Source organism: Haemaphysalis longicornis, unplaced genomic scaffold (assembly GCF_048455015.1).
Source record: "Haemaphysalis longicornis isolate Haplotype H1 unplaced genomic scaffold, Haemaphysalis longicornis Haplotype H1 scaffold_1, whole genome shotgun sequence".
NCBI lineage: Eukaryota > Metazoa > Arthropoda > Arachnida > Ixodida > Ixodidae > Haemaphysalis > Haemaphysalis longicornis.
This window is the reverse complement of record NW_027526203.1, coordinates 301,203,170-301,210,399: the sequence shown is the minus strand read 5'-3', so window position 1 is coordinate 301,210,399 and position 7,230 is coordinate 301,203,170. Positions and strand designations below refer to the sequence as shown.

At 42.5% G+C, this 7,230-nt stretch overlaps 1 long non-coding RNA gene across 1 annotated transcript; it reads right to left on the bottom strand.

Moving 5' to 3' along the window:
- Positions 1-1,233: 1,233 nt before the first annotated feature.
- Positions 1,234-4,205, bottom strand: LOC144170044 (uncharacterized). Its single transcript, XR_013322557.1, has 4 exons — positions 3,916-4,205; positions 3,577-3,736; positions 3,367-3,489; positions 1,234-2,926 (listed from the first exon to the last, which is right to left on the bottom strand). It is a non-coding gene; the product is annotated as an uncharacterized LOC144170044 (long non-coding RNA).
- Positions 4,206-7,230: the final 3,025 nt, after the last annotated feature.

Below are 7,230 nucleotides of genomic sequence, written 5' to 3'. Positions count from 1 at the left end.
CTCCACTTTCTGGGGTATTTATGTTAAGGTATTTTTGTTTCCTGTGCTTGGGGGTGGTAGCCAGCGCCACTCGGACTACTCGGGGTGAAGGAGACCCTCTTTTTAACCCCCGGGCCGTGACTCGAGTGTCTACGACATGTTAAGAGTGGTCGACCAGCGTTGAACCCTCTTAAGCTTCCTATGGCACCAAGACTGCCAGAACAGAGGCCCTCGCTATGCATGTAGCGAATCATAATAGGAAATGAGAGGCTCGTTGAAAATAAGACAGAAATAAGAGTTGGCACTCAAGAAAACCTCAGAAAACAAAGGGGGGGATGTGGTAGGTCATTGAAACAGATAAAGTATTTTGGAAAGAAAGAAAGAAAGTGAAGAGAAAAATTTTTTTTTTCACGGGCAAAAAAATTTTGCTCGTGATGGCGTTCACCGCGGCGACCGCTGATCGTCCCCGGCGCGAGCAGTGGCTTGAGCAAAAACAAACAAAAAAACTGATCAAAACCTCAAGGAGCGCCTCGCGTTGCCTACACTCTTAATCTGGATCCACATAAGATCCACTTAGTAACTGGAACTTTTTTGCAAAAAAGTTCCACTTATATATTTGGAACCGTGTTCCACATACCCTGAAAATGTAAGTGGAACAGTGCACCACATATTTTTGCAGCTAAATTATCTGGATCGGCGTTCCAAATAAAAGTATACGGATCACTGTTCCAAATAAACGGGTAGTGTAAGTTACTGGAACACTGATCCACGTAAAATGATTATGGATTAATCCGGTGCGCCGTTCCAGGTACCTTCAGACCAGCTGTTTATATAAAACGGTGTTCCGATAGACGTTGAGAAGCTGTCTATGGGACTCCACTTTTCCAATATATCTGCTTTCCTGTTGGTATAAACTGAGGTCATTTGCCAGGCTGGAGGATGCATTGGTATCAGAAGGAAACCGCAAGCACCATTCTAACGCAGCCTTGACATATGGCCCACAGTGATACCAACAATTGGAAAACAGAAACCGCTGCAGCAGTGTGGTCCCTGACAGTTCCCAACAGTTGCCTATCGGAGCACAGTTCTATATAAAAGCTGGTCTCAGATACCTGGAGCGGCAAACAGAGACTTTGGCTTTACCCGCCGCATCCTATTCTGGGTTTTGGCTGCATGTAAAAGAAACAAGACTCGCATTAAAATACATACCAAACCAACTATTAGCACTGATACAATGCTTTTCAAAACACTAAGCAAATTTTATTCGCTCGTATTATTGCGTACATTTGAAATACGGAGACATATCTGTTTCCACTTGGGCAGAAAATGACCAGCGTACAGGATCAAATACCAAAACGATATCAAGTGGCCAAAACGATCTAAGTGGCATTATCCGATTTTCGCTAATATTTACCATTCTTTTTTGCTAAAAAAACACGGGTAATAAAGGTGGCTTTAAGCGCAACCGCGTCACAAACAGACTTGTACATTTACCCTCGCACTAACTCAAAAAGCATTACACAACAGTGAGCATAAAATATGCTGTTTTATCACATGAAATCAGGTACCGCAAATGCGGAAGTACCCACAGCGCTTGCCGTACCATGTTTACGCATCCCGGTTGCAAAATATGCAGTTTGCTATTAAATTGTAGGGAAAAGCCAAAAATACAAGCCATACACGGTTGGATTATCACAAGACCTGCAAGAGTGTAGGAAAAGAACACGGGAGCCAATTCTAACAATATAACATTTGCACAGAAAAACTTATCGGAAGCATGTGGCACTATTGCACAACTAAAACACACCATATATCAATATCAAGCTAACTGTAGCCAAGACCGACTATATACGCGCACTGAAAAAGCCTTTCACTGAAGCCGCGTTGCTTCCCCGACAATCTGTAGCTATTTAAAATAACTTTTCCAAAAAAAAGCTCATAGCACCCAGTGTGAATCTTACAAAATTTTACAAACCAGATAGCTCGGAGCATGTTACGCATTTTAAAATTTAACAAGCAGCCTAACTCTAAGGACGTTATTAATTCCCTCAAGAACAATTCAGACATCCCAAATAACCAAGCCAGGTAGCGTTGAAACATACACGTAATCAATTTTACCAAGCGAACTTGGAAGCATTTTTCCAGCCGGAACATTTATCTCAGGTAAAATTCACAGTTGCGTGCTATACAAACCCTACTATCATGACGACAGTATGCTTGTGACCAAAGCACTGCCTCTAACAGGCAAGAAATGCAACTTAGTCCAAAGTAAACAACTTTTTCAAGCCAAATATGTATATTTCGCATTCTTCTAGGGCTTAGTTGTCAGCTAAGATACAGTACACAAATTGATTAATAAAGCCCCAAACCGTCTGTGTAAATAATTACTCTCACGTTTGCATCTATCAACAGCAGCACTGCCATGGACAAAAATTTCGAGCTGCACTTGAATAATAAAAACGTTACAGTGCAGTGCCATTAACTACATTAACAGAGTAAGAGAGTAGCTGCAAAGGCAGCCTGCGCTTTGTGCCAATAAAAAATTGCAAAGGAAAGCACGACTTCACTTTTGCAATTGACATGCCGCTTGCATCTACCAATAATTTGAACCACGACATATCTTTCCGAATAGGCTTCAACGTCTAACAATAATTTAAAACCCCAAGTAGAGTGACCACATCAAGTCTTTCAACAGAGCTTTCAACTTAAATGACACCAGGCCACTGTTAAATGGCCAAGAACTCTCTGCAAAAGTCCCAAGAACTCTCCAAAGTCGCATAAGTTTCAAGAGATTAAGATGAAATATACGGCGAGGAGGATGACCACATCTTGATGTGACAACGCAGGCGGAAAATCCATGACGTGTTTCTTGCAGACAATATTTACGCTGCCATTTTCTTCTCTCAAAATAACTGGACCTCGAGAATAACTGGACCACGTCATGTACCTTTAAGAAAGGAAGAAGAAAATTTTGTTAGACGATGGCTTTAAATGAGTGAGTTGCTTAGGATACCCCTTTTATAGCACAGTAATCGATTGAAATATCAGCGATTTCTTGGTTTCTTTTCTGGGAATGCTGCTAACAATGTACAAAAAATATTAGCACAGACTGTCAATGGCCGTTCTCTAATTCTGGAAAGCAACCGCACTGGGCGTGGCCATGGCGCCGTATTATCACAGCAGCAACTCTCAATGTGAAAGCAGAATGTTTGCAAAACTTGAATGCAAAATAATAGTTTTTTTGTCCACATGTTGCAGCATCCGAAACAGGCTGAATGTGGAGGTATTTCCCAATATTGGAGTTCACGATTTATTTTTAACCGTAAGATTTTGCTACAAAGAAAACTACCAGAAATTCAGTCCCGCAAAAATAAAATGCCAACTTACCCAACTAAAATTAAGATGCAGGCGTTCCTGGCAGGGCCTCCTCGGAGTGCATTTCCAGGAAGGTTTTACCAACGTGTTTCCAAAAGCTCTTACTGTCGTTTTCACCTACAGGTCAAGTTGTCACTGAAATGGTGTTCCGAAGCCATTACGTATATTGCAACTACCTAAAAAGAGACCATCAAAGTTCCAGAACTGGGAGTGCGTACTTACTTGTAGAATGCAATGATTTCATCCCGTACAACGGCTTTCATGTGTTTCCTTTTTGTGAACACACGCCTTCAAGAACGGTGAACACACGCCTTCAATAACCAGGAAAATGGCAGTATGCATTCCTTGTTCCATTGTTTTAAGTCCCGGTCCGCCCTATTTCCTAGAAAATAAAAACAGTATAAAAATATCGAAGCATAAATTTACGCTTCCCTCTAAGAAGGGAGTACTACAAGATCTCGTACAATGCCTGATTAGTTGTGCTAAAATTTATTTTGCAGCACGAGCCCTGGTAACGTTTTCAGGCGAAACATAAAAATATTTGAACATTTTTAGGCTCACCTGTCATTGCTCCATGCGGTGTGGTGAACGTCTGTATAATACGCAACACTCTTTCGTGGCTTTATGACTTCCACAATGCCTTCATAATCTGCCACACTTGTCACGACGACGCCTCGGCGTGCCGAAGATGTCTTCAGCCACAGTGAATGACACAGCCATGATTTCAGAGGTATATGTAAGGAATGGAAATAATTCGTTTTAATTTCTGTTCTTCAGACAAAGGAAAACAATTGTCGCAAACTACCAGTGTAGAGACAAATGTCTTCACAGTCAGCCATATGGACAGGTTATACAGAGCGAATACAGAATGTAGCAATCTGCTTTCGCAGTATATTTTCTAAGTTCAAGGAAGCACAGAAATGGGTTAATGTTGTGTGCACATAGTGATGCAAGAACTTATCACCTGAGCGTTGTCGGAAATTATTTCGACTCTCGGGTTACCAACGACATTGACGGCATAAAAATGCAAGAGTGGCTTATTTCTAACGCGGTTCGTGAAGTAGCAACCACTAATTATGAATATTGGATAATTATCCTGAAGTCTCAAGTTACCACTGACATTAACAGCATAGAAACGGCAGCACACTTTCTATATACCCGCTGCGTGTTTCCACATTTCTTCCCCTTTACAAAAGAAACGTTTGTTACTGCGGTACTGCTAAGACAACAACTGTCCCCTTCCATTTCTCTACACTTCAGGCAATGTTATTTAAAATAGATCATCTCAATTGGTCAACGGAATTGGAAGAAACATGGAACATAAACATGAAACATGGAATCATGGAACAGATAAACGTAAGATGACGCCTTGAAAACACATCAACACAACTCGAAATAGCGTCTACCTTGCGCGCAACGGGCAAGCTCGAAGACTCCCGCTCTGGTAAGCACAGTAAATGCATTCTACTCAGCAGACTAACACAACGCCGCAATTACCACGCAAGTTTTAAAAATACCAATAAATCTAAGGACGGACGCTCCGACAAACTTGCTTGGAAGTTGTACACGTGTGCACGCGCGATTATCGCGAGCGACTAACCCGAGAAGATTCGCTACCGCAGAGATACACAGCAACTGTCAATATACAACTAAGCAAAGCCACACAGTAAGGGAAAATCCATCCATGAAACGCGCAAACCAGCAACTTCCTTATAGCAATGGCTAACGTACGCAGTCAGAAATGTCCAGCCGACTATGACCCACGAACACGGAAGGTTTGGTAAATTACGGCTGCAAACATTTCTACAACCCAAAATGTTACACGCCGCGACCACAAGCATGGACGACACACGAATAACGGGCAGAGAAGCGGTATGTTTATCGGACGCAGTTAACAAGGATGTCACAGAACAACAACCGTTACCAGCACATAAATAAGCAGCACTGACCTTTTTTGCGCCTCCTGGCAAAATTCCACTTCGTCGAACAGGAAATACAGCCCGGGGATATGAAAAAATCCCCAGTTGCACGCCGCAATCAACCCATTCAAACTGCTAACGGAACGCCGGTAACGGGGTTCTCGCCAGCGTGACCGAGAATTTCTTTAGTAAATATCAGGCGCATCGCGCGAGCAATTGAGAAACCCGCTTGGGAATGCCACTGGTGGCGCTGCATGCGGAAGACCATAAAATTAGCGGAGGGAATCCTGGAAGATGGGAGCGCTGCTGTCGTTTAAAGTGTTGACGCAGTCCCGATTTTCATCCGTCCTCGTCGTACCCGTTGCAGTCCCACTGTACCGTGAATCAACGCAAAAACAGCTCTGCCGTGCTGCTGCTGACGCATGCGCATGGAATGCGGTACTGGAGTGGCGGTCTTTTCCTCATGGCTTCGGCAAACTTTCGTTCTCGCGGAGGCTTTGGCGATGCACCCCCATAAGAGCTCATACAAACTCGGCACACGTGATGGCTTTTATTTAATTCAGAAAACGGGCATATGCGTCTAAGCGGACGTTTACGCCCGCTGAGGCCGAAACAAAGCTCAGATAATAGCCGCGTTAGCGCGTAAATACTGGCTAAAGTTGTTTCTCGCGGAGGGCCGTGAGTGCGTGCGATATCCGAGCTTAACTTTGGATGACAATTTCTGCCTTACTGTTTACAATGAACGCAAAACGGCGTGGCTTCATTTACTGCTTTTCTTGACAACAAGCCTTTCCGTAGTCAATAAAATATACTGCGATGCTCTTAGATACCCACGTTATATAAAGCTACTTACAGCTAATTAGCGAGTAATAATACATCGGCCCGTTTCCCAGCCCTTTTCCCTCCTGAACACCAATACTACAGGAAAAAAGCAACTGGGGAAGCAGCTGGAGAAGGCGGATCATTCAATGAACTTCAATTACTATGACAAGACACAGCAACAGCAAGTTAACTCTGCGCATTTTTGCCGTCACTGCACAGCATTATTAGGAATTACAATGTCATTTCAGTATTAATACATACAAAATAATGCAGGTATCACGTGGTATATTTAGTTGTCCAAGTTTAGTTCCGTTCATCCAATCAACCGCTCCCTGCAAAGGGGCTTTTGTTTTTGCTTGTGGAAATTAAGAGACTCACCTGTTAGCATTCCTATTGGACTTACTACGTCATGACCAATGGACTTAAAAACCATCGTGCACCAATATGAATAGTTTTACAAATACATACCGATATTCACAACGGCCTAGTTTGCTTATTTTAGATATATGTCGCTTCTCTAATGAAACAAAGAAATAAAACTCTCGCATGGTAGACCGCTAGCGTCTTCCAGTGAAAACTGGATAAACCAAAATGCGTTTCTTGATTTTTTTTTATCTCTGCAAAGAAATGATATACAGCAGACTCCCGTTAAGACGAACCTGATGGGACCGTAAAAATGTATTCGTATTATCCGAAATTTGTCTTAAGCGGAGGTGTATTGCATTGTGGACGTTACAAGAGAAAAATGTTGGGGTCCTTAATCAGTGTTCGTTTTAACCAAGTTCGTCTTAACGAGGGTCTACTGTATTTCTAGAAGAAGCAAACCGGGTCGTTAGTATCATTTCTGTGAATTTGTAAAGCTTCTTGCATCGGTACATGGTGCTTTTGAATTAGTAAGTCTCATGAATTTGCTTCATGAATTAGTGAGTCCCATATGAATTGGATCAGGTGAGTCACACTTAATAGCATGCACGAGACGAAAAATGCTAACGAACATCCAAGCATATATAACTGCATGCGTGACATGCTGCGTGCAGTGTGAAATGCGGCACAGTCCGTTAACACTATGTATATACCGCATCAGGGAATAAATAACGTGGACTAAGTACCTATTTTACAGCAGATTGTAGCCATT